Below are 27,107 nucleotides of genomic sequence, written 5' to 3' on the forward strand. Positions count from 1 at the left end.
TTTTAAATCTCGAAAATCATTTTTTTCTGAAAATGGGACTCTTCCCAGAACTCCCGGTTGATATAATTCATTTTATCCATCAGGTTGGGAGATTTTTTACAAAAGTTAAAAATTCACAGCTTTGAGGATGCCTGACCCAGAGGCCGGGGCCTTTTACCTGTTAGGTTCCTGGTCCCTTCCTTGCTCTTTCCCACTTCCAATTGAGGGACTCTCCTGGTGACTCTTTTGCCCTCGCCATTCTGAAGTCCAAGAGCTTAAAAACTCACTAGACCCTGCCGAATTGGTTAGACTAATTCTAACAAGTGTAATAAGCACTTCTCTCCTTGTAGCTCACGTCTCGAGTTGATTGGTGAACACTTACGGGCTTACAGACCGCAGAAGGCACTTTAAAAACACACACACAAAAGACTCTTGTTCCGAGGTTGAGCATGTAATTGAGACAAAGCCCAAATAAGCCGGGGAGTGGGGTCAGTCAGTTAGTATTAATTCTTCAGCACCCACAAGATGCAGAGATCTGTGTTGGGAACTTGGGGACATTTTAATAATAAACCTGGTCCTTACCCTCAAGGATCTTGCAGTTTAATAGGAGGGAATTGTGCCAAATCTGCTGACCGCGCTGTTCCATTTCCTGGCCTGAAGAATGTGTGAAGTTGACAAAAACCAGAATTCTCTTTGCTGCTTTCTTAAAGCTAACACTTTTTCCCCTGCTAGAGAAAATGTGTATTCAGAAAAGTCTCCAAAGCGTCGATACATTTTAAATGTGACTTCTGCAACAGCTCGTCATGTGTTTGACGTTTCTCTATTGCTGCCTCTGCTCCTGACCTGTCTCCCTGAAGCTCGCTATTTTTTGCCTGTTCTGATTTAGTTGAGAGAAACCAGCTAAGTCGCTTCTGTTACTGCACCCTATATTTACTGCACCCTGTATCCTTGAGCTCTCTCCCTGCCTCTCCTTTCCTGTTCTAAACTTCCCCCGTTCTATATCTGCAGGGCGAATGTTTTTCCAAGCCAGATCTCCCTTTCATTTCCTTCCTGACTTCCTGCCGTCTAGTTTATGTTGGGTCTCTGCCCTCGTTAATGCTCCCAAAGCTTTCGGGAGAGCATCCTCTAACTGCGATGGGCCTCCTGCCCCACCCGATTGAGGGATCGCCATTGAGGAGGTTGAAGATTGGACCCAACATCGGTTCTTAGCTCTTCCTAGGCCAGGCGGAGTACAACCCCCACAAAAGGCCTTTTTGTAACTCTCTCCGCCGCCAAGTCTGCGACTTCGATATTTTTTTCCCCTCTGAGGAGCCCTTTGGCATCTGGTTGAATTTCATGAACTCTTTCATTATATATGCTTAATGTTTCCTGCAGCCCCACCGGACACGTTCTGGTCTCCGGGTTGCTCTGCCCACAAGCCAAATATCCTGTTGGAAAAGCCTCAGTTTTTCCCTTCAAGCCTCCCTCCTCCAAAAACATCTTCTTGGCTCGGAATGCTCTTGCGGGAGCCACCATAGGACTCCGAGTGTTCCCGGCCTCTCCCGGGGAAACCTTGCTCCTGATCATTTGTAGAATTTGAACTGAAGACTCTTTTCCCTTAGCCAAAGTGGAAAGTTTGTCTCAAAGCAAGCTTAGTGCTCGCTTTGCCGGCTGGAAAAAAAAAAAAAAAGTATCCATGTTTACTTGGGACTTGGATTCCTTTACTTGGGGAACGTGGCCAGCTGCACTCTGAATACAGCCTCTGTTACTGAAAGAAGGTAAATGTATTGGCATCCCCTCGGCCTTCTTCCCTTCTCCATTTTTTTTGGAGATTTTAAGAAAGCTCTTCTCGGCAAGCAGAAAAATCTGAGAAAATGGCCCGTGGACCCGATTTGAACATTTTAGAGCCTTAGAGAAAGCTCTGTCAGGTCTGAATGGTCTGCTTGGGGAAGGCAGTTAGTCGGTCGTATTTATGGAGCGCTTACTGCGTGCAGAGCACTGTGCACTAAGCGCTTGGGTGAGTACAGTATAACGATAAAACAGATACATCCCCTGCCCACAACGAGCTTACAGTCTAGAGGAGTGAGGAGTGGAAGGGGCCACCCTGGTTGTGACACAACAGTGAGCTCCTTAAGATCGGATATTTTGTGTGTGGGTGTGTGTGTGTTATTGTGTCTCTGCGGAGCGTAGCACGCTGTCAGTTGCTACCATTAATAAGCGGTAACTGATGAACTGAAAGCAGCAGCAATAATTTCCCCTTCACAATTGGGAAAACAGAAGGGGAAACGTGCTAACTGGAATGGCAGTGACTGTCTAGTCTCTCTTTCCAAGGGCCAGCCAAGGGAAGGGGAGGTAGGGGAGTAGATGTGGCTCCTGCTCAGGAAGCCTGTAATTTGAAATTAAAAAGAGCAATTGAGAAAAGGTTGGAGTATACGTGTTCTAGAGTAGCAGACAGCCATAGGGAGAAACCAATAAACAATTTTATCTGTCTTTGACATTTTGTTATTTTGGGCAAGAAGAGTTTTTGGGCGAGTGGTAATTGGTAAGATTACCGACGTATCATTAGCGTGAAAAAAGCTATGTCATCCCCTGCTTTCAGTGGGGAGTGTGCGCACGCGCATGTGCTCACGCCTGTGTGAGTTTACACGGGTTTTTTTGGTCTTTAATCTCCTCAACAAATAAATCCTGTCATAAGAGCAGTTCTGTGAAGTATCCAAGATATTGTAGGAGTGTAGGAACTAGTAAATTAGTAACGCTAATAACAATAAGGCCAATTAGAGGTTGTCTCAAGTATGTGGTGCAGTATGGGAGAATGCACAGAGAGGATCAGAGAAAAGAGGTAAAAGGAAACAGATGATAAGAGGTGTCCTTGGCTGAAGCAGAGATAGGAAATTCAGGGAGGATGGGGAAGAAATGAAAACAGGGGAAGAGTGATAGATATACCCTTTGAGGGTCAAGACAGGAAGTTTCCATTTCATTTAAAAGTCATTAGGGAGTCAGTGTAAAGATTTCAAGAGGTGGGTGACGTGGTTACAGTTGAGAGAGATTAATCTGACTGCCTCTTAGAAGGAACTGGGAGAAGATTGCGGTGCTTTTGAGATACGAGGTCATAGAGATTGGAAAGGAGAGGTACCCAGTATATGGACAGAATTCTGGTGGAGGAGGTGGCGAGATTTGAGGACACTAGAATGTCAATATTGGCCAGCATAAAGTGGTCTCCACCGTGTTGTGCTCAGGGAGACATGGGAAGACACTGTGAGGCAGAGATGTCTGAGCCACAGCTCAAAGGGTGGGGCTGACAGTTGGGGAGATGGTGCAAGTCAAAGACCAAAAAGCCTTCTGGGGAAGGACTGGAAAAAGGGAAAAGAAAGAAACCAAGGGTCCTTGGAAGATCCTTGGATTTGAGTGACACTCCAAGAAAAGAGAGACGGGGAAGGAAGAAGAACTTCCGAAAGAATATTTGAAAAGGAGGGAGACAACCCGAGAAATGCTCGTCACAGGAGTTCAAGATAGAGACCGTGGCTGGCAGAAGAGCATCGGTGTCCGACACAACGGAAAGGTCCAGGAAGATAATGTAGAAAAGAGACTTTCACCAAGGCCTAGTGGAAAAAGCCCGGGATTGAGAGTCAGGAGACCCAGCTTCTAATTCCACTTGCGCCGCTTTCCCGCTGAGTGACCTGGGCAAGTTATTCAATGCCTTTGTGCCTCCGCGTCCTCATCTGTAAAATGGGGATTCAGTACCAATGTTCCTTCCTCCTTACACTGTGAGCCCCATGTGGGGCAGGGACTGTGCTGATCTGATTATCTTGTACCTACCCTGGTGCCTAATTCAGTGTATGGCATCTGGTAAGCACTTAACAAATACCACTATTATTATTGTTGTTATTAATAATGATAATGATACTTAATAGTAGTCATTGTTGTTGTTATTTTTGTTATCTTTAGGCACCTTTACTAAAGGTGTTCCTAAAAGTTAAAAATGGTCAAAGTTAAAAAAAAAAAAAAGTGTCAGAGAAGAACTGAGAGAACAGGGAGTTCTCTCAAAATTCATAGCAGGGACCTCAGAGGATGGGGAGAAGCGGTGGAGTAGAAGGGCAGCGATGGAGCATCCTGTGGAAAGCGACGGATGAGCCGCGCCCCTGGTCCCTCCCCCGCGTTCTGAGGAGGCCGGGAGGGAGGCCCCTGGCCGACCGAACCTGGGCACACGCACGTCAGCACTGGTTACCGGGCAGTGCTTGATGCCGCTTTTTACCTAAGGCTGCTCCTCTTCGCTTGCAGCCGTGAGTTTGCCCTCCAAAGACTCAATAGCCAAATAGTAAATCTGATGCCAGGAGGACCCGTCTGGGGCCCTGAGCTCCCAAGCCACCGGCATCAGTGGGACACGCCCCCGAGACCCAGGAAAAATGTGTTTCCCAAAGAACGAGGGCAGATCTGAGCATATTTGAACACAGAGAGAAAAATAGCCAGAGGGGGAAGAGGTTGATTATAAAGTAGAGGGAGGAAGCTTCGGTCTAGCACGCACAGCTTATTTTTTAACCTCCCCTTTGAAACCTCAGATTGACGCTGGGTGGTCTGACCCCTTTTAAAAAGAAATTGAGCTAGGGCAAGATTCCATCTAGGGCCATGTTGACCAACAATGACCGTAACTTCTTCGTCGGCCATCCGGAAGAGAGGCGGCTATTTTCCTTAAAGGAAACTGGCAAGCATTTTGGATCGAAAAAACTAGCTGGGTTTTTTTGGGTTTTTTTCCCTCGTTCTGCAACAGCGCCCCACCCTTAAACTCTGCACTTAGGGTATGTAAGGTCCAGCTGCCGGAAATGAGTTTTGTGTAGTTTAGTAAAGAAAGCTGACGTTTGCAGTTCTTTTCATCAGTCCCTCAGTCTCCAAGCGGTATATCAACCGACCGATCGGTTAATGGTATTCATTGAGCGCTTGCTGGATGCTGAGCACCGTACTAAGCGCTTGGGAGAGTCCAGTACGACAGAATAGGTGGGCATGTTCCCCGCCCACTTCTCTGGGCAGTCAAGATGGAAGTGCCGAGCATGTGTTGAATCCCAACTGATGCACTGACCTCTAAGAAAAAGGGACCGTTTGGCTAAATAGATTCAAAATTCCTTGTACCAGTCATTTTCTTGAGGCTTCCAGCCAATTCAGGTCTTACCCTCATAGCCCAAAAATCTCTTCTATGGGATCTCCCTAAGCCCTTGCTCCAAGGAATTGTAATAGTATATTGAGCACCCATCAAAGCACAGTCCTGAGCACTTGGGGGGAAGTACCACAGAAAGAAAGCGTAAGCTATGTTCCCCACCCACAGGGATCTTACGGTCTAACAGGAGAGACAGACATAAAAATCTCTTCAAATGGGCTAATCAGAATAACTAGACTGTACAGTCGACCAGACGTATGTACACCAGTGCTGAGACAAGTTGTAAATGAAAATGTAAGTGTTAGAGGTGGCTGATGGGTTGATGAGTGTTGGGATGTTGGGAGTTCATCGAGAGAGGCTTGCTGGAGGAGGTGGGATTTTAGGAGGGCTTTGAACGTGAGGAGAGTTGGAGACCGTCAGATTAGGCACGGGAGGGAATTCCTGATCGGTGGAACAGAGTGAGCCAGGGGCCCGAGACGGGAGAGTCGAGAGCGAAATGCAGCTAGAAGGTTGGTTTGGAAAGAAGAAAGAGAGCAGGCTGGAGAGTAGCGAATGAAGAGGGCTTGCATGTAAGAAGGGGAGATTTGCTGGAGGGGCTTGAAGCTGATTGCGAGGAGTCTCTGCTTGATGCGGAGGGAAATGGGAAACCAACGGAGGCATTTGAGGAGAGGGGTGGTGATAGTTCAAGAAGATGGTCTGTGCCCGGCAGATCGAATAGATTGGAAGAGGGAGAGGCGGGGTTCAAGGAGACCCGAGAGGAAGTCGATACGGCAGTCCAGCCGTGATAACTCAAGAGCTCAGACCAAGGTGATTAGCAGACTGGGTGGAGAGGAGTGGGCCTATGCGGGAAATATTGGGTAGTAAAGACCGGCAGGATTTAGCGGTAACTTGAACGTGGGAGTTGAAAAGATAGTGGGGAGTTAAGGTGACACCAGGTTGTGGGTTTTGGGAATCAGGAGGACAGTACTCTCATCGGTAGAGGTGGGAAAATCGGGAAGAGGCGAGGGCGGAGGAGGGATGATGACTAGTTCAGGTTTGGGCAGGTTAAATTTGAGGTACCGGCGGGACATCCAAGTGGAAGCGTCCTGGAGGAGAAATGCAGCATTGCAGATCAGGTGAGAGGTCGGGGCTGAGAGAGAGATCTCAGAGAGTCTTCTGCATAGAGGTGGCACCTGAAGCCATGTGAGCCAGTGAGCTCCTCGAGAGGGTGGGACCCAGGACAGAGCCTTGGGGAACACCTCCAACTGAGAAGCAGGGTGGCTCAGTAGCGAGAGCCTGGGCTTGGCAATCAGAGGTCATGGGTTCAAATCCCGGCTCCGCCCCTTGTCAGCTGCGTGACTGTGGGCAAGTCACTTAACTTCTCTGCGCCTCAGTTACCTCATCCGTAAAATGGGGATTAAGACCGTGAGCCTCAAGTGGGACAACCTGATTACCCTGTATCTACCCCACGCTTAGAACAGTGCTCTGCACATAGTAAATGCGTAACAGATACCAACTAGGGGCTGCAGGGTGGCAGAGGAGCCGACCAACGAGACAGTGAATAAGGAGCGATCAGAGAGGTAGGAGAACCAAGTTAACGTCATGTCAGCAAAACCAAGGCCTGGTAGTGTTTCAAGGAGGAGGAAATAGTCCACAGTGTCAAAGGTGGCTGAGAGGTCGAGGAGGATTCATTCATTCATTCAATAGTATTCATTGAGCGCTTACTATGTGCAGAGCGCTGTACTGAGCGCTTGGAATGTACAATTGGGCAACAGATAGAGACAATCCCTAGCCATTGACGGGCTTACAGTCTAATCGGGGGGAGACCGACAAAAACAATAGCAATAAATAGAATCAAGGGGATGTACATCTCATTAACAAAATAAATAGGGTAATAAAAATATCAAAACAGAATACAGCCCATTGGCCATAATAACTGTAGTAATAATTGCGACATCTGTTAAGTGCTTCCAGTGTGCCGAGCACTATACTAAGCGCTGGGGTAGATACAAGGTAATTAGGCTGGATGCTGGATGTCTGTCCCACACACAAAGGAGGGAGAACGGGTATTGAATCCCCATGATACAGATGAGGCAACTAAAGCTGAACCGAAGAGAAGTGACTTGCCCAAGGTCGCTCAGCAGGCAAGCAGCAGAGTCAGGATTCGAAGCCAAGTCCTCTGACTCCCAGGCCCGGGCTCTTTCCGCTAGGTCATGGTGCCGCTTAGCTTTTTTAAGGAGGTCACTGGTGACCTTAGAAAGTGAGGAGGAGGAACCTCTCCCAACTTTACTGTGGAGCAACACCTCTGTGCAACAACCAACATTCATGCCCTGTCCTGGGATGCTTTGGGAATGTGTCTCCAGGGGGCATGCAGGAGTGAACCTGTAGAACAAGATGAAGGGAGGGAAGGTGGAAGCGGCTTATAAATACGGCATGCAGCATTTAGTAACTCAAGCAAGGACATGTCGGTGGCAGATGCAGGCAGAGTTAAATAAAAGTATCTTCTGAGCTGATCCTCCTAGACCCTACTGACTTCTAGGTGGCTTGCCTTCGTGTCGATTGAAAGGGTCCAGAAAAGTTTCCATGAAAGTTCCACAGGCGCCTTGTATAAAGGGCGCTTCCATGTGCCTTTAGAATGCTGCCCTTTCAGAGTTGGTAATTTCTCTAATTCCTTGGGCGAATGTTTTTCCATTTCAGGTCACTGTGGTTGAAACTGGAATGCAAAAAAAATAAATGGAAATGGTGTTTATACAGTATTTTAACGTGTCCAGAGACAGTGGATCCACTAAAGTCATTTTGGATTCCATGTAGTAAAACTGGCCAAATGGACAGAGTGTGCTATGGGCAAATGTCATCATTGGGCATATCTGACTGGATATTTCCAAGGAAATTGAGAATTGGCCAAACATCTACTCCCAGAGGGACAAACAACACATTTTTGTGTAGGAGTGGCGAGTGTGTGATTGCCATGTCTCAAGCTACCAACTTGGGTTTTTCAGTCACTCTCCAGTTTCCCTCAAGGTCTGGTAATTTTGCAAACACTCCGGCTCCAAGTGTGTCTAGGTATCAGCAGAATTACCCCAAAACAGTATAAGTCATTTGGGAAGAGTGATTTGCAGTGACAGGTGAAGTATTGTTGTCGTTACTTGTAATGAGTATCCCCTATAGAAGAATAACATTTTATGTTTGGAAAGTGGTCTCCTAATAGTTTTATTTACTTCTTCCAGCTTCTCCTGGCCGAATATACCTAAATTTGGGTCCAGACCTTCACTTTCATCTTCCAATGGTAGGAAAACTGCAGTTTATCCCCATTTCTTTGGTATTCTGGTCAAATTTTAGAATGAAGGAGGTATTCAGTAAGCGTGGACTCTGTGCCCAGCGCTGGGGTGAGAGAGATGGGGTGGATTCAAGATCGACAGATCCGTCAGTCGGAGGGAGGGAGGAACGGGGGTTTTTTTACCCCCATTTAATGGATGAGGAAACTGAGGCTCAGGGAAGGGAAGTGACTTGCCCGAGGTCACCCAGCAGGCGAGTGGTGGAGCCAGGACTAGAACCTGGGTGTCCTGACTCCCAGTCCTAGGCTGCGCTGCCCTCGGTGGAGCTGTGGAACAACCATCGCATTCAGGACCGCATCTAAATAGGCCCTCTGCCTTCACCGGGCTCATAGCTGAGGCAGATTTAGGGTCTGCACTGAGGCGAATGGGCTATTTTTAGCAGTGGAATGTATGACCTGGAAGGGGAATTTTGTGCATGCTGTTCAGGGAAGAAAGGTCCTTCCAGTGGCGAGTCAAAGTGCTTATTTTGTGGGCCAAGACCCAGGAGCTGAGTATTTCGATCTCAATTCCTCCGTGGTATTGTTGGGTGATCCCGGTCAGTTTACCGAGCGACCTTGTGCAAGGTGTAAGCCTCGCTGTGCATCAAGTTTCCCGGCTGTAAATTGGGGACAATAATCTTTACCTTCTAACACGCTGTTTCAAGGACTGTCGGTTTATGGCGCGCTTGGTGGAACGAGGGACACTCCCTTACTCCTCCTCCTCCTCCCCCTCTTCTTCCTCCTCCTTCTCCCCTTCCAGTTTCCCGTCCAAAATGGTTAGCTTGGCGCACTCTCCGAGGAGGCAACCTCTTCATGCATAAGGACAGTCCTTAGAGGTTTTCTTCTTGGGTAAGTTTAGGTCCTGGGCTGGTAGCGCTTTCCGTGGGCAGACAGCACTGCCCTAAGCAGTTGGGAGAGTACAGTCCAACAGAGTTGGGAGACGCGTGCCCTGCCCACAACGAGCTTACAGTCTAGAGGGGGAGATAGACATTAATATAAACAAATCATCCTGCCTCCTGGATTCCAGCACCTGGGATCTGTGCTCATTCTCCTTCCGTCTCCAGCGCCTCCGTGTGTGGTGACGCTTGACCGAGGAGGGAGTTTCCTCTGGAAACCAGTGGCCCTTCTAGATTGTCAGCTCGTTGTGGGCAGGAAGCAAGTCTACCGACTCTGTTATATGGTACTCTTCCAAGCACTTAGCATAGTGCTCTGCACACAGGAAGTGCTCAGTAAATCCGATTGATTGGCGATGGCTCCCTTTTCCCTTCAAAGGCTATCCAGATTATCAGTCAGGGGTGTTTATCGAGTGCTTACCGTGCGCAGAGTTAGGTGAGTTGGTTGTGGTATTTATTAAGTGCTTTTCATGGGCCGAGCACTGTGCTGAGTGCTGAGATAGATACAGGGCTCTCAGATCAGACAGAGTCTCTGTCCCACTTGGGGCTCATAGTCTAAGAGGTAAGGAGAGCAAGAATCTGAGCCTCATTTTTCAGATGAAGAAATTGAGGCCCAGAGAGGGGAAATGACTTGCTGCAGGCCAGTGGCAGAGCTGGGCTCAGAACCCAGGTCTCCCGACTCCCAGCGCCTCACTCTATCCACCGGGCCACACTGCCTTCCACGCTGCTCCGTCCTCTTCCTCCTAGTGGTTTCAGGGGAGCCTCACTCATCAAGTAGTGGGACCTTTCTTCCTCTTTGTTCCCAAAGGACTGTTTTCCAGTCAGGTTGCCACAGAACCTTCTGCTTCCCACCCTTTGCCCCCCCTGCAAGCAATAGCTGGAAGGTCTCAGGTCCCACTGACTGGGATCTACCTTTCTTTCTGCTCCTCCTGGCTGCTCCACCCTCGACGATTTAGGGGACAGTCCCTTGCCCCGCTGCCCTTCCCTGACCACCCTGAGGTCTTATTTCAACTGTGGCAGGTGGGGTCGCTACCCGATCACCCCGTGCCAAGGTTGGAACAGAGGGGAGTCGTCCCCTGCTTAGGAAACTTCCCTTTTCCTTTCTGTCGGACACGTGAGACGTTTAGAATCCACGGATGATTGGCCGCTTACTGGGTGCAGAGCAGTGTACGAAGCACCTGAGAACATGCATTAGAATAAGTAGACATGATCCCTGCCCTCAAGGAGCCTCTGATTTAGCGAGTGTTATAGCCAGAGATCCCTGTTGGCTCTGCCCCGAGAGATGGAGTTTTCCCCGTTTCCTTCTGACCTTCGGAGGAAACACAGGGAGATTGAGCGGGGATTTGTGGGCCAGCTGACACTCCGATCTAGGGGAACCTGAACCTGACTGGATGACTCACCTGTCTGCCCTTCACCCCCTCTATCATACATTGGGGCAACTCAGGCCCCTCTCAAACTAGCTTACCCTACAGTACAGACAGAGACGTTGTTCAAAATGGTGCCGTTGGTGCCGGGAGCAAGCGAACCAGTTCCTAAAGTAACACGGAGAAACCATCTGCCGTCCAGTGGGGAATAAGGCGTACGTCAGATGATCACTTTGGTAGCCGCTCCTGGCTGGATGCCTCCTGGAGAGAAGATCGCTTTCTCAGAAGGAGATCAGACTGCCCCTCCTATGGCCCCAGGGAAGCCAGCCCCTCTTCCCATCAGTGTTTCTCCTGCCACTTTACTCCAAAGACCAGAGGGACCTACCCCATGGAAGGCTTTTCCACCCGGGCCGGTAAGAGGCGGCGACGTAGCGCTCCTGCCTACCCTCTACATCTCCGCCCTGGGAGGGGTTGACCTCCCTCCCTCCTACCTTCCGTCCTTCTTGCTGAAACTTGCAGGACTAGGGGAGTGCCTCTTTCTTAGGTTTCCTGTGGCTCCTTAGAGACCCCACCTTCCGCTGGCCTTGCTGGGGGAGTCCTCTCCCCAGTGTGTTCTTTGGAGTCGGGACCGAAAGACCAAAAAAACGACTCGCACACAAAAGGCCACAGGGTCTTCTGTGCCTCACCTCCGTGAAGTTTGGCTGTAGACCTGGGCCCAGGCCAGATTTTGCCCCACTTTTCCTTGCTGCCGTTGGGAGAGGGTGCCTAATCGCCCTTAGGCAGGACCCCCTCGGAACACAGTCTCTTCACTTAAGTCGCAGGGAAGACCTTTCCCCCTCAGGTGAGGGTTGGGGGAGGGGCGGAGAGGGGAGATGGCTTAGGCCAGTTGGGCCCGCTGCCCTGCAGACAAGCCAAGAGGTGGGCCGGACCTGCTCTTCTTTCGCTCAGGGAGCCCCCTCCTGCTTTTGTGAAGGAAGTGGGGCTCTTTAACAGAGAGGTAGACCAAAAGCCGGTGAGAGAGAAGGCACCTGACACTTTTAGTTTCCAAGAGGTACTGGGGCCTCCTCTTGCCTGGTGGCTAATGGCTGCTGTTACCTTGGGTGCTACAGTGTAGCCCATGGAGTTGCCATAGCGCTATTGACAGTGCAGTGCACTGTCCTGGCTGTGGTGTCACATGACCTTCCTCAGGCTCTTGCCTTGCCCTCCGCTCTCTTTTAAAGGGTAAGTGGGGTAGCTTTTTTCCTGGCTAGAGGCTTGTCCTGCACTCCTTCACGGGGCTCTCAGTCCTCCTTGACAGGGGCTAAGTATGGATTGCGGATCTTTCCGAAATCAAGTGCCTCCAGCGGATTAACATTTCTCCTGCACCGTCTCCAACAGTCCTCTCATGGATTTTTTGGGGGGGGAGGGGGGTTTGTGTGTTTTTCTTCTTCTTCTCCCTACCTGATTCATTTTAGGCCTAGTTGGAGACCCGCCCGGCTACTTTGGCCTTGCTCCCGTGGCACCGCCCAGAAAGAGATCAACCAAGCTCATGAGCGTGCCCCTCCGGTAGCCAGCCGGTCCTTCTCTGTCCTCCCTGGTGACACCCCGGCTGGGGGTGAGGGGAGGATGTTGAGATAGTCTGGGTCTAGACCGCCTCCCTGCTCCTCCACTGGGGATGTGGGGGGAGTCAGGGGGAGGTGGGAGGGGTCCACATCTCCCTCCGCCTCCCATCCTAGAGAACTGCTTCCACCACCTGCGGAGTATGAGGTGCCCTCCGTAACTTCAGGGGCTGCTTCTCCACCGGGAGGAAAACTCAGGTTGTAGTAGCCGCCACGCCTACCGTGCACGTGCACGCAGACCGTCTCTCCCGACGCCACAATGTGCTGTGTCCAAGCAGGCTCAGGTGGTCAGATGAACACCCCCTAACAGCTTCTCAGCCAAAACACGCGTCACTGCAGAACGGAGAGTCCGGTGAAGTCTCTCACGCAGCACGTGCCGGACCGCAGCGGTAGACAGATGACGATCAGGCAGTCATTTCCTTCTCAAGTCAAACTTCTGGCTCCCCTGCCTCGGGAGGTCCGTTGCCGGAGTCGGCAGTCCTCCCCTGCCCAGCAGAGAGGTTTTTAGGAGGAGACCTCCCAAGTTGAAGGGATGCTTGCCACGTTACAACCTTCCAACTCTGAAAGCTGGATCCAGAATCTGGAGTAGGCAAGGAGGGTGGTTGGAAGGTCCCAAGTCGGTACCTCATCCTTGTTTCTGGAGCCCGCCTATCACCCGTGTGTGTGCCCTGTAGTTCCGTGGCATCCATTCGATCGATCAATCCGTCAACCAACCGGTCATATTCAGTGAGCACTTACTGCGTGCAGAGCGCTGTACTAAGAGCCAGGGAGAGTACTGTATAACAGTCAGTTGTCATGTTCCCTGCCCACAGGGAGCTTCCAGTCTAGAGGGCTACTTCCTAGGGGAAGCAGCCGGGAGCACTTTCCAAAATCCCCTGACCTGCAAGCCCACCAACGGTCGTGAAGGACATACTCGATCCTTCCCATTGGGTCCCCTCTCCCTTCCCACCCTCGTCAGAGCCAAACGAAGCGGGGACTCCCGTGCGACAGCCAGCCCCCTCGACTCCGACCCCTGGAGCGTTGAGGCAGGAGTGCGCTGAGCTTTTCACACACGAATTTCTTCAGCCCGAACTACCGGTTATTTGATCTGCTGGGTAGAATGTGGACCTATTTATGACCGTCTAAGTTCCGAGTGCCCGTACGACACCTCCGTGTTTACGTCGACGTAACCCCCGGCTAGTAAAGTATGCATTCCTTGAGCCTGCCCGCTCCATTCCCCTGCACCACCTCCTCGGCCCAGGGCTGGATGGGGTGGGATAGGGTAAGGGGACTGGAAGATTGATTGATTGATGACTGAGCGGACTGCAGTCTGGTTCCTCCGACCTCTTTTCCCTGTGTCAAGTGGGCTCTCTTCAGGAGAGGAGGCAATTCACTTAAAGCAGTTGCTTCCCAGACTCCATCTCCCCACCCTCGCCACCCACGTACAAGGGGTTTAGGTCCACAAATTCTTCTCCCCAGTCCACCCCCTGAAACTTACCCCACACGTTCTACTTCCCTTCTCCCCACACCCTTTCCCCTCCAGCCGCGTGCCCGGCCTGCCCCCTCCTACCTCACCTCCCTTCTCTCTTTCTACTGCCCGCCCGTGCACTCCACTCTTCTGCCGCTCACCTCCTCACTGTCCCCCGTCCACACCTATCCCGCCGTCGACCTCTGGCCCACGTCCTACCGCTGTCCTGGAACCCCTCCCTCCTCACGTCCGCCAAACTAACTCTCTTCCCCTCTTCAAAGCCCTACTGAGAGCTCACCTCCAAGAAGCCTTCCCAGACTGATCCCCCCCCCCCTTTCCCTCTGCTCCCCCTTCCCTCCCCACCACTCTCTGCTACTCCCCCTTCCCCTCCCCTCAGCACTGTGCTCATTTGTATATATTATTTATTACCCTATTTATTTTGTTAATGAGGTGTACGTCCCCTTGATTCTATTTACCTTGATAATGTTGTCTTGTTTTTGTTTGGTTCTGTTTTGCTCTGCTGTCTGTCTCCCCCGTTTAGACTGTGAGCCCGTCATTGGGCAGGGATTGGCTCTATCTGTTGCCAAATTGTACATTCATTCATTCATTCAATAGTATTTATTGAGCGCTTACTATGTGCAGAGCACTGTACTAAGCGCTTGGAATGAACAAGTCGGCAACAGATTGAGACAGTCCCTGCCGTTTGACGGGCTTACAGTCTGATCGGGGGAGACAGACAAGAACAATGGCAATAAATAGAGTCAAGGGGAAGAACATCTCGTAAAAACAATGGCAACTAAATAGAATCGAGGCGATGTACAATTCATTAACAAAATAACAAAATCCAAGCGCTTAGTACAGTGCTCTGCTCTGATCGGGGGAGACAGACAGACAAGAACAATGGCAATAAATAGAGTCAAGGGGAAGAACATCTCGTAAAAACAATGGCAACTAAATAGAATCAAGGCGATGTACAATTCATTAACAAAATAACAAAATCCAAGCGCTTAGTACAGTGCTCTGCAATAAATACTATTGAATGAATGAATGAACCAAGAGAACAGGCAAGCAAAGACTTGATGCAAGTGGTAAAGGTAACACCTAAGTAGCAGTGTTTGGACCAAATTTGTTGAATGTGAACCCTTGGTGTTCTACAAAGGTGCCCACTATCACCCGTGGCACCCTTCCTTCCTCCATAAAAACAACCAGGAATAAAGTGTTCTCTCGCCCTTCCACTCCCTTGCACTCTTGCTTTCTCTCTCACGCTCTCTCCCCGTGAACCCATTTTTTGGTTAAAAAAAAAAAAAGAAAATAGAGGGTTTAAACTTTCCCTGTTTTAGATCATTTGTAGGTAGAAGAAACGGACATTTTACAGTGCCAGACTATTACATTTCTTTTATGTACTGTATTTTGAACTCTCAGCGTGATTTTATTGTCAGCGATTGCTATTCGCGATGTAAAATACATTAAGGCAGCTGTATTACTCAGCTTTAATCAACTGAGGACACAATTTGAGGGAATTTTGGTAAAAATAAGTGTGCCCGGGGACCCCATCCCCCACTTATGACCTCGTCCCTTATGGGAAAATTGAATGTGACTTGCATTTCAAATTGAGGTCTTCAGAAATTGATTGCGTCTTGAGTCTGAGGACTCCCTGTATCAACAGAAGATGTTTTGGCTGCTCTAAGAACATAAAGAAATGCATTTTGGGGGTCAGACCAAAGGGGCATTCGGCCCAATGATCTGTATCTCCAAGAAGCGGCAACTTGGTGGTTGCTCTCCTTGACCCATATGCTGCTGTTAGAAAGGTTACCTTCTAATATCCCTAACTCCTCTCCCTCAATCTCCAGCTTTCTTTCTAGTAACCCAACTATAATAATAATAATAGTAACAACGACTGTGGTATTGGTTAAGCGTGGCTCAGTGGAAAGAGCCGGGCTTGGGAGTCAGAGGTCATGGGTTTGAATCCCGGCTCTGCCGCTTGCCAGCTGTGTGACTTTGGGCAAGTCACTTAACTTCTCTGTGTCTCAGTTACCTTATTTGTCAAATGGGGATGAAGACTGTGAGCCCCACGTGGGACAACCTGATCGCCTTGTATCCCCCCAGCGCTTAGAACAGTGCTTTGCACATAGTAAGCGCTTAACAAATACCACTTACTATGTGCCAGGTACTGTACTGAGGGCTGGAGCGAAGGCAAGCGGATCAGGTTGGACACGGTCCCTGTCCCACATGGGGCTCACAGTCTTCATCCCCATTTTACAGATGAGAGAACTGAGGCATAGCCAAGTGACTCTCCCAGGGTCACACGGCAGACGAGTGGCAGAGCCGGAGTTAGAATCCATGATTCTCTGACTCCCAGGCCCGGGCTCTACCCACTGTGCCGTGCTGCTGACTGCTCCCCTGTGAGTTGGTCCCAGCCCCTCGCTTCGCATCTATTGATAGTTGCTGCCTGCACGGTTTCCGACGGAAATAGATTCCATAGGCTTACCACCCACTGAAGAAGTGTTTCCCTTTTTGCTTGTTTTGCACCTACCACCTTTAAGCTTCAGTGCTTGCTTCCTCATCCTGTTATTTTAGGATTTGGTCAACAATTCTGTGTTCACCCCGTCCAAAACCTTTATGACTTTATTGACTTCATTCATATCCTCTCTCTGCTTTTGGCTTTCCACTCTGAAGAACCCTAACCTTTTCAGTCTATCCCGTCCCCTCATCTCTCCCCTCCCGCCCCACCCCCAACACACACACACACACGCAATGATTTTGGTGGCTGTTCCTTCCTAGTATATGTGGGCGAACCGTGGTTTTATGTAGTGGCAAAACTCTACCTTTCATATTCCAGGCCAGGCATTTAGTTGGCCCTCTGTGCTCCTGCCATCCATTGAACTAACGAGGCAAAAGGACAATCAGCGATGTCTAAAATTTGGGGTTTTTTTCCCCCGAGTCACGACTTTTAGCTCCGAGCCCATCAGCCTGGAGTTGTAACTTGGATTCGTTTCCCGCGGTGCATTCGTTACCTTGCGCTTGCTCACCTTAAAGCTCACCTGCCCTTTTTCAGCCTACCCACCCAGTTTTGTGAGATCTTCTATTTTATCTCTGTCCGCGTCATGTTTCGCCACCTGGAAGAGCTTAGGTGCATTGGCAAACCTGGGGATTTCATTGCACGCTCCCTGTTACGCGTCATTTGTTTAAAAAAAAAAAAAAAAAAAGGTGAACCAAAACCTGTCCTAGCACCAGTCCCTGGGGGCCGCCCCTATTTTTTTTTTTTTTTTTTGCACCTCTCCATCCTGAAGAGTGGCTGTTTAATCCCTACCCTTTGTTTCTTAGCTTTTAGCCAATTTTCTATCCATGACGGAACATTCCCTCCAATCCCATGATTGCTAAGGATTTTTTTTTAAGACTTTTTAATACGGAACCTTGTCGAAAGCCTTCGGGAAATCTTCATATATCCACTCCCCTCTATCCCCTCAAAGAACTCCAGGAGATTTGGGAGGCACGGTTTGTTTCTTAAAGAAATTTCTCAGAGGAATCATGTTTTTTCCCCTAGGCGCTGTATTTTTCTAAGTGCTCATTGACCTTAGACTTAATTATAGAGTCTAACAGTTATAGAAGTCAGACTCGCCAGTCAGTAACATCCAGAATCACCTCTGGAACCCTTCTTAAGAATAGGCGGGAGTTGTTTTTCACTGCTGATCTGCCAGACTTCCGGTAGAGTGACCTTAACAATAGGTTGCACACTCCTTTCCAGATATTCCATAACTTCCCCTCCAAGTTCCTATGGAACTCTTGGATGGGTGCCATCCAGGCCAAGTTAGTTATTTACATCCTTCCTTCACACAATGGTGTTTATCGAGCATTTGCTCTGTGCAAAGTACTGTGCTAAGCATTGGGAAAGGATCCCATAAAGGATGAACGAGAGACTCTGGCCCTCGGGGCTCACAGTTTAAAACGGGGGCTGGGAAATTGGTGCTGGGCTCATGAGGAAGGCTTTATTAGGTTAGGACAAAATACATAATAGTAATAGTAAGGGAATTTGTAAAGCGGTTACTGTACGTCAAGCCCTGTTCCGAGTGCTGGGACAGATACAGGTTAATCGGGTGGACATGTGCAGCTCACAGTCTGAGAGAGTAGTTTTAGTCCCCGTTTTACAGATGAGTTAATTGAGACCCAGTGAAGTGACTTGCCCAAGCTTACACAGCAGGCATGTGGCAGAGCTGGATTAGAACCCAGGTCCTCGGGCTCCAAGGCCTTTGCCCTTTCCACTAGGCCACACATAATGTGGAAAGACAGAATACTGCGTACCACATCTAGGTTATCGATCTGGTTTCAACCATTGTGTGATCACTACCGTTGGATCTAGTCTCACCTAGATCCATTCAAGTGTGGTAACGTCTCTAACACCTTCCTCTTCAAAGACTGAATTTAGAAACCTGGGCCACTTGACTGTGCCCTCTTCATCGTTGACAGCATGATCAAGTGGTCCCCGCTGATCCTCATCTGGCTTCTTGCTTTTGATATATCTGAGACGTTATTCATTGTACATTTTGACGTCCTCTTCGAATCCCTTTTTGACCTGGCTTCCTATTTGTAGCTGACCTGCCACTCTCTGTGGATTTTTTTCATTCTCATTTTTGTAAAGGGTGCTTTTCCCCCCTCCTCCGATTCTCTGTTTACCTTGCCAGCCATGCAGGGTTTCTGTGTGGTCCCTTTGTTTTCTGGATTCTAGGGCAAACCTGTTTCTCCGGCCTTTAAAATGGTGTCTAACAACCTCCCTTTCAGTTTTTCTGTAAAGTGAACTTTTTTTTTATTGGTAATCATCAGTTAGTGTTGGTTGGCCCCGCCTTCCGCGTGCTAGGCACCGTACTAAATGCTTGAAAGACTACAGCAGTAGCAAGACTCATATTCTCTGCCCTCAGGGAGTTTATCGTGGTGCCTAGCAGTCAGAAGGGGGCTGATGGAGGCAATCTGATGTGGGCCGGGGGGTAGGGGGTTGATCAAAAAGGTTTACCGCTATAAAGACGGAGAAAGAACAGCTAGTGGAAGCTGAGCAAACGTATTGAACGTATAAACGTATCCGTATATGCGAGAGTGCATTTCATGTCTAAACAAATAGAGAAATAATATGTGAATAAAATTAAAAAAATATCCACATAGGCCGAGGACTCAAGTGCCAAGGGCGGCGTTGGTCTTCCAAGGCAGAGGTGCTGTGAATTATTTAGCGAAGGCTTCCTGGAGGAGGTGGGGTTTTAGAAGGGGATTTAAAGATGGAGAGAGCCGGCATCCGGCGGGTCGGGTGAGTGGGGAGGGCGGGGCTGGCGGTGGGGGGTGTTGTAGACTGGAGGAGCAGTATGAACTCAGGGTTGGAGGCAAGAAGAGTGTATAGTTCCCTTTTCTAAAATTAAATATTGTTGGGGTTTTGGGGTTTTTTTTTGAGGGGGTAAGGAGTCTTCGCCACTTTCCCACACTACCCCAGCAAGAATATGAAGTCAGGTCACATGACGGTCACAAGCTGAATGGCTATCGCACATCTACCTCTTGCGTCAGGCCCTACCCGCTACTCAGAGTTCAAACCAGTGTAAAGGTTTCCCTTGTCAGTTGCAGGGGTGAGGTTTCTGAAAAAGGCACGTGGAAAGACTGACGGTTCTCCAAATGAAGGGAGCTAGGGACTGGGAAGTTCATTCCGAGCTCTGTTTCTAGCCACTCGAGCAGGGTTTCTTTTGACTTCTGGTGGTCACTGAGCACTTACTGTGTACTAAGTGCTGAGGTAGATACAGGCTCATCGGGTCGGACACAATCCCTGTCCCACCTGGGTTTCAGGGTCTTAATCCCCATTTTATGGATGAGGTAACTGAGGCAGGGGGAAATGAAGCGACGTGCCCAAGATCACACAGCCGATGAGGAGCCCAGGTCCTTTTGACTCCCAGGCCCGTGCTCTATCCACTAGGCCACACTGCTTGTAACCTCTGACCTTTAGCACTGCCCGAGGTTCCTTTTGGGCTTCTCAGTCGCTAAATTGGAAGTTCGTTAGTATTACCCAGAGCACTAACAGTCGCAGTGAACTTTTAAGCAATTATAATCAATGAATAGCATTTCTGGAGCACCTACTGTGGGTTGAGCGCTCTACTGAGCACTCGGGACAGTACGGTGGAGTGAGAGCCCTGGTCCCTGCCCTCAAGGAGCTTCCAATCAAATGGGGGAGTCCGACAGACCCAACCCAGATACAAATGGCGGAGGAAGATGCAACCCTAAAGTCGTTCCACGTATAATGCTAATGAACTATCGATACAGTGATGGAGAAGCACAACGTGATCTCATCGTGGGAGGTAGCAAGACATCTATGGCTGTGGAAAACTGTGGTTCCTAAAAACGGCACACCATGGTAACCAAAATGGTACACAGAAAAACAAGCGTGGGAGAAACGAAACTGTGGTTGGAAAAACCAGGGTTGGCAAGGAAAGCCTGTATTATCTTTCTATGTGGGTTCCAGAAATGTCTTTATCCCATCCAAAAACGTTTACCTCCACTTCTCTTCCTGATACATTATTCAGCCAATCCAATCCATGTGGGGATAATTGAAGGCTCCACTATTACTGCCTGACCACTTTGACAGTTCCCCCCCAAATCGTCTTATATTGCCTGGTCATTTTACCCCATCCTGCTCAGATGGTTTTTCAAACATTCCTCACTCTGAATTTTTGGTGGCTTGCAGTTTCCATCCAGAGGGATTCCATGAACCACTTCTAAAAATCATTACTGCTTGTTGTCCCCTGCATATAGTGTCACGTTCCACCCACGTTTCCATACCAGAGTTTATAGCTTGGCAGCACTGTGTATCCCATTTGGTTTTCCTCCCTCCACCAAGTCTCTGAGATGCTAATTAAATCAAACTCTTTAGGAACCACCAAGCCTTCTATTTCACCTAGTTTGTGTTTTTTTCCTTTCTTTCTGGTGCTTGTTAAGCGCTTGCTATGTGCCAGACACTGTACAGAGTGCTGGGCAGATACAAGATAATCTGGTTGGACGCAGTCCCCGTCCCACGTGGGGCTCACCGTCTTAATCCCCATTTTACAGATGAGGTAACTGAGGCCCAGGGAAGCAGAGCGACTTGCCCAAGGTCACGTGGCAGACAGGTTGTGGAGCCGGCATTAGAACCTAGGTCCTCCTGACTCCCAGGCTCCTGCTCTGACCACTGGGCCTTACTGCTTAGATAGTGTGGAGACATTTGCATGCTTGTGTTTTGCTATTTTGCCGATTTGCACATCCACCAGCTTCCCCGTTGGCCCCTCAGATGTCCTGGTGGATCAGTCGATCAAGCGGTGGTATTTATCGAGCGCTTACTCTGTTCGGAGCGTTGTGCTAAATTCTTGGGAGAGTGCAGTAGAGCAGATGGACACATCCCTGACATCAAGGAGCGTCCAACCTAGCGAGTCCCTCTATTAGTTTCCCTCCAGGTAGCTTCCTCCCCTGACCTCCCCTAATGTCCCCCTCCGCCAACACTCCTTTGCCCTTCGGTATAGAGTCCACCTCTCCCAGCGGGATCCCCGGTTTTTCCTGGATCTAAACGGGATCTGCACCTTCGTCTCACAGTGCTTGGCACATAGTAAGGGCTGAACAAATGCCATCGTCATCGTCATTATCATCACTGCCCTGAGACTCGGTATATCTGTATACCCTTGGAGAATTGACGGCATTTCTAAGACTGCTATTATAGGGGGTCCTGGTCTCGCTCTTGTTTAATAACTTGCATTTAATAATGATAATAATAAATAATGATATCTGTTAAGCGCTTACTATGGGCCAAGCACTGTTCTAAGCGATGAGGTAGATACGAGGTAATCACGTTGTCCTATGTGGGGCTCACGGTCTTAAATCCCCATTTTACAGATGAGGTAACTGAGGCACAGAGAAGTTAATAATAATAATAATGATGGTATTTGTTAAGCGCTTACTATGTGCAAAGCACTGTTCTAAGTGCTGGGGGGTACAAGGTGAACAGGTGGGGCTCACAGTCTTAATCCCCATTTTACAGACGAGGTAACTGAGGCACATAGAAGTTAAGTGACTTGTCCAAGTGGGGGAGCCGGGATTAGAACCCTCGACCTCTGACTCCCAAGCCCGGGCTCTTATTAAGCCACGCTGCTTCTCCGTCAGGACCTCCTTGCCTCTTCCTCTTATGTCATTGGCAACAACGTATATCATGAACACCGGCCATTTTGCCCTTCTCCTCTAGCGGCCTATCTACTAATCTCCCTGAGGCATATTGGGTGGTCATAAATAATGCCTACTGATCAAAATATCCATGACCACCACTCGCTTCTGCCTACCCTGAAGGCCCACGATGTTGGAAAATGGTTAGTAGAGGCTGAGAAACGGCATGGCCTAGTGGAAAGAGCATGGGCCTGGGAGTCGCAGGACTTGGGTTCTAGTACCGGATCTGCCACTTGCTGGCTCTGTGACCTTGGGCAAATCAAGTAGCTTCCCTGGGCCCCAGTTTCCTCAGCTGTAAAACGGGGATTAAATATCTCTTCTCCCTCCTACTAAGGCCGTGAGCCCCAGCTGGGACAGGGGTCTGTGTCCGACCAGAGACGCAGCGTGGCTCAGTGGAAAGAGCCCGGGCTTAGGAGTCAGAGGTCGTGGGTTCGAATCCCAGCTCCGCCACCTGACAGCTGTGTGACTTTGGGCAAGTCACTTCACTTCTCTGGGCCTCAGCTCCCTCATCTGGAAAATGGGGATTAAGTCTGTGAGCCTCACGTGGGACAACCCGATGACCTCGTATCTATCCCAGCGCTTAGAACAGTGCTCGGCACATAGTAAGCGCTTAAATACCAGCATTATTATTATTATTATTATTATTAACTTGGATATACCCCAGGGTTTACAGCAGGGCTTGACACATAGCACTTAAATACAATAACAACAACAATAATAGGGGCCATGTGAGCTTTAGAGAGGGGAGCTTTCTATTGCTCTCTGTCCTTCATCCCTCAAAAATGAGGTGGCCCTCTAACTTATCTTGTGCTTTGGGGAGCTCAATTTGCACAAAGCCATTGGAAAATTCAAGGTGGTGACTTTGAAAGCAAGGGCCGCCCCCTCCCCCCCCCCAGCATTGCCTAAGAACTGGCCACACACCCTGGACATGGATGACACCGTCCTCCACGCCCCTGTCCGTTCTGAATGTTTCCAGGCCAACTCTGATCCCTTTTTAAGTACGATAATGATAATTAGTATTATCGTGGCATTTTGTTAAGCACTTACTATGTGCCAGGCACTGTACTAAGCTCTGGGGTGGATATAAGCAACTCGGGTTGGACACAGTCCCCGTCCCATGTGGGACTCGCAGTCTCAGTCCCCATTTTGCTTGGGGCTCGCTCCTGCCCAGTGAGTGCCTGGTTCAGAAAGCCCGGGTTTTACGTTATTGTTTAGCTGGATGATTGGCTAATGAGGAATGCCTCCGTGTCTTTCATCTAAAGGACCTGAACCACACCGTGGCCGGCTTCAAGTGAAATATTTCCAGGTCTAGACTGATCTTCTCCAAAAAGGTGTCTGGACTTCATCTAGGGCGCTCTGGGCAATTACAGTAAAGGAGCACCGGGGTCCTTCTCAAACGCTGAGCCCTGGACCTCAAGGGGAGCCACAGCTCATCCTTCTCTTGGCTCAGCCTCTAAAGGGAGGCTTCAAAATCCCTTACTTTCAAAATCTGGGCCGGTCTGGAAACCCGCAGAACCCACAGTTAGTCCCGAAGAGAAAACGTATTACAAGGTGACCCGGACCTTGTCTAATTCCCATCTGTGTATTCTTTCCCAGCTCTTAGTACAGTGCTCTGCAGACAGTAAACGCTTACTAAATACTGTTATTACCATTACGACTACTACTACTACTACTACTAATGATATTTGTTAAGCGCTTACTATGTGCCAAGCACTGTTCTAAGCACCGGGGCAGATACGAGGTAATCAGGTTGGACCCAGCCCCCCCGTCCCATATGGGGTCACAGTCTTAAACCCCATTTTACAGATGAGGTAAAGGAGGGCCAGAGAAGTGAAGTGACTTGCCCTAGGTCACACAGCAGACAACTGGTGGAGCCAGGTTTAGGGGTCACAGGAGTCCCCTAGCCGCTGCAGGCTTGGAGTTGCCTGTCTGATCCACCCGGAAGGCAGTCGGCACTAGTCATTCAGAACAGGGGCCGAATACAGAGGTCATGGGTTCGAATCCCAGCCCTGCCACCTAAAGCTGTGTGACTGTGGGCAAGTTACTTAACTTCTCTGTGCCTCAGTGACCTCATCTGTCAAATGGGGATGAAGACTGTGAGCCTCATGTGGGACAACCTGATTACCCCGTATCTCCCCCAGAGCTTAGAACGGTGCTCTGCACGTAGTAAGCGCTTAACAAATACCAACATAGTTATTATTATTATTAAAACATCCAGATTGGCAAATACTTCTAGCCCAAGCAGGTGACGATGGACAGACCAAGCACGCCGGCAATGTGCCCAAGATCGTGCTGGTAAGAAACTGACCATCAAGGTCGCCTAGTCTGAGAAGCGGATGCAGTTCTCTCTCTCGTGCCAAGCTTGGGACATTGATCCACTCGAGTCCTGGTCTTCCCCCGTCCCAGACTACGTATCTCCAGGACAAACTAATGCTGGACTTCTTCCCAAGCCGAGCTCCAGTTTTCAGGTCATTCAGGAGATGAACCTGCCCTTATGTTTTCTGGAGTTCCGAGGGGTGATTGCCTGTCACGGCCCAAATACCGTTATTATCCCAATCTTTCCAAGGCCTTCGGGGCTGGTGAACAGTTCCGTTCGGTGGGGTAAGGCGTCTCCGTGAGGTCAGTGAGTGAATTGACCGGTTGATTGCAGTCGTGTCTACGATGAGGGAAGCGGGATTCACCCTCCAAGGAGTGGATTCAAGCCCATTCCATCATAGGTGGCTTCCGCCGCAGCAACGTCCCGTTAGAGAAGCGGCGAGGCTTAGTGGAAAGAGCCTGGGCCTGAGAGTCAGAGGACCTGGGTTCTAATCCCAGCTCCACCATTTGTCTGCAGTGTGACCTTGGACAAGTCACTTCACTTCTCTGTGCCTCAGTCACCTCAACTGTTAAATGGGGATTAAGACGGTGAGCCCCGTGCGGGACCTGGATTGGGTCCAACCTGATTAGCTTGTATCTACCGTAGTGCTTAGCGAAGTGCCTGGCACATAGTAAGTCCTTAACAAATTATATATATTTATTTATTTCTTTTCATCTCTTTTATATATATGAGCAGAGCTAGCTTACTTGGTCTACCCCACAACCATTAGCCAACTGCACTGCTGCCTGCTAGGTTCATCAATCAATAGTATTAATTGAGCACTTCCTACGCAGAGCACTCTGCTAAGTACTTGAGAGATTACAGTAGAGTTAGTAGACCTGATCCCTGCCCTCAAGGAGTTTCCAGTGGATCAAGGGAGACAGACACTAAAATAAATTACAGGGAAATGGAAGCAACTGAGTTTGAAGAGATGTATATTAAGTGTTATAGTGGGTGTGGGTGGGGAGGTGTGAGCGCACAAACGGTTTAGGTGATGTGGACGTTCCGGAATGGTAGCAGAGGCGGAATTAGGGTGGGGAGATGAGAGGTGAATCAGGGAAGGCTGCCTGGAGGGGATGTGATTTCGGGAGGACTTTGAAGATGGGGAAAGCAGCGGTCTGGCAGATGTGAACAGAGAGGGATTTCCAGACAGAGCAAGAGTTTGACGGTGAGAGAGGTGAGAGAGGCACAGTGAGTAGGTTGGCTTGAGAGGAGCTAAATTAGGTAGGAAGGAGAGAGCTGATTGAGCGCCTTAAAACCAAAGGTGAGGTGTTTCTACTGGATGGGGAATTGGATGGGCAACTGTTAGAGGATTCCGAGGAGTCGGGAGACGTGCACAGAACACCGTTTTCGAAAAATGATCTGGGCAGCCGGGGAGTCTGGACTGGAGAAGGAAGCGTGCGTGTAGGTTATCTGACCTGACCTGCAGTTACTTGCGGCAAAGTTGTGGGTCAGGTTAGGCAATTTGTGCTAGGATGCAGGTAGGTTTCCTCACATTCAAAGAATGAGTAGCTGCTGAGCCATCAGGTGCCCGCGGTAAGCCCTGCTCATATTGAGGCTGCTCCTCTCTTTCTCTCCTTTTCTTCCTCTTCTCCCTCCTTCTTCTAGCCCCAGAGCGGCCCAACCCACCCTCTCCTGCCCCGGCTTGCATGCAACATTCTGTCCCCAGGGAAGGGTGGTCAGAAGGGCCACTGATAACCTGGGAGAAGAAATACACTGGGGGGCACGTAGGCAGTCGTCCTGCCGTGAAAACTTGCAATACCCGCGATTAATCCCGTGCGCGGGCACCTAGAGCATGTTTTTTTTTTAATATATATATTTGTTAAGTGCTTACTGTATGCCAGGCACTGTTCTAAGCGCTGGGGTTGATACAAGGTGATCAGGTTGGACACAGTCCCCGACCCACGAGGGGCTCACAGTCTTAATTCCCATTTTACAGATGAGGTAACTGAGGCCCAGAGAAGTGACGTCCAGAGAAGTGACGAGACTTGCCCCAGGTCACACAGCAGGCAAGAGGTGGAGTCAGGACTAAAACCCAGGTCCTTCTGACTCCAGACCCATGCTCTATCCACTAGGCCACGCTGCTTCTCTCAAGTTGTAGGTTGGGACAGGTTGTAGGTTGGGACGGGTTGTAGGTTGGGACGGGTTTGTAAATTGTCTTTGCGAGTCCGAGACACGTAGTGGGGCAGGTCTACAGGCGCAGGGTGGGTAAGGATGCTAATTAATAATCTCCGTGCCCCTCTCAATACCACTCTCTCCCCTCATAACTGCTGCCTCAGCTCCCGGCTAGGTGGAGGAAGAAGGGAAGGCAGACCCCAGGTTCCAGAGGAGCGGGGAGAAGAAAGATGCTGAAGTTGCCGTTCGCGTGAACATAACTCTCCCCAAACTATTGCTGCCATTTCCCAATGGACGGTAGGAGGGGAGAGAGCCACCATATGGGGGGTTCTGCCATGGGGTTCAGAAACGCCCAGGTGTGGCCCTGACCCGGCTCCAGGACTTCTCCGAGTAGTGTAATTGTTCAGAATGATGCTGGTCCTGGTGACGATGATGATGTTGATAATGAGGGTGAAGATGTCGACCGAGTGTTTATGGCGGACCCATAGTGCAGAGCGCTGTCCTAAGAACTTGGGAGAGTACAATAGAATGAGTGGACCTGATCCCTGCCCCCAGGGGACTTACACTCTAGGCGGTCAATCTATTCTCCCGTCCTGACGGAGATCTCGTGCAGAGGAACGGATTCTAGTGCCAGTGGCTTGCCCAGCACCACTCGCCATCTCTCGTCCCTGTCGGTCACGTTCCCGCTCGGGCACCGAGTGCAACTAGTGAGAAGGCGGGCAGGGGAGCAGCA

The 27,107-nt window shown here is 49.6% G+C and overlaps 1 protein-coding gene across 13 annotated transcripts in view; it reads left to right on the forward strand.

Moving 5' to 3' along the window:
• The window catches only part of IP6K1 (inositol hexakisphosphate kinase 1), a 78,165-nt gene that overhangs the window by 29,148 nt on the left and 21,910 nt on the right, over window positions 1–27,107 (forward strand). For 9 of the 13 annotated variants that reach the window (XM_029049851.2, XM_029049841.2, XM_029049843.2 and 6 more), the window contains one exon: window positions 8,311–8,369. The exons of the other annotated variants lie outside the window; for them this stretch is intronic. The gene's annotated coding sequence lies outside the window, so the exon portion shown is untranslated. The remainder of the gene's footprint in view (window positions 1–8,310; window positions 8,370–27,107) is intronic. 13 annotated transcript variants of the gene reach the window in all.

This window comes from Ornithorhynchus anatinus, chromosome X1, assembly GCF_004115215.2.
Source record: "Ornithorhynchus anatinus isolate Pmale09 chromosome X1, mOrnAna1.pri.v4, whole genome shotgun sequence".
NCBI lineage: Eukaryota > Metazoa > Chordata > Mammalia > Monotremata > Ornithorhynchidae > Ornithorhynchus > Ornithorhynchus anatinus.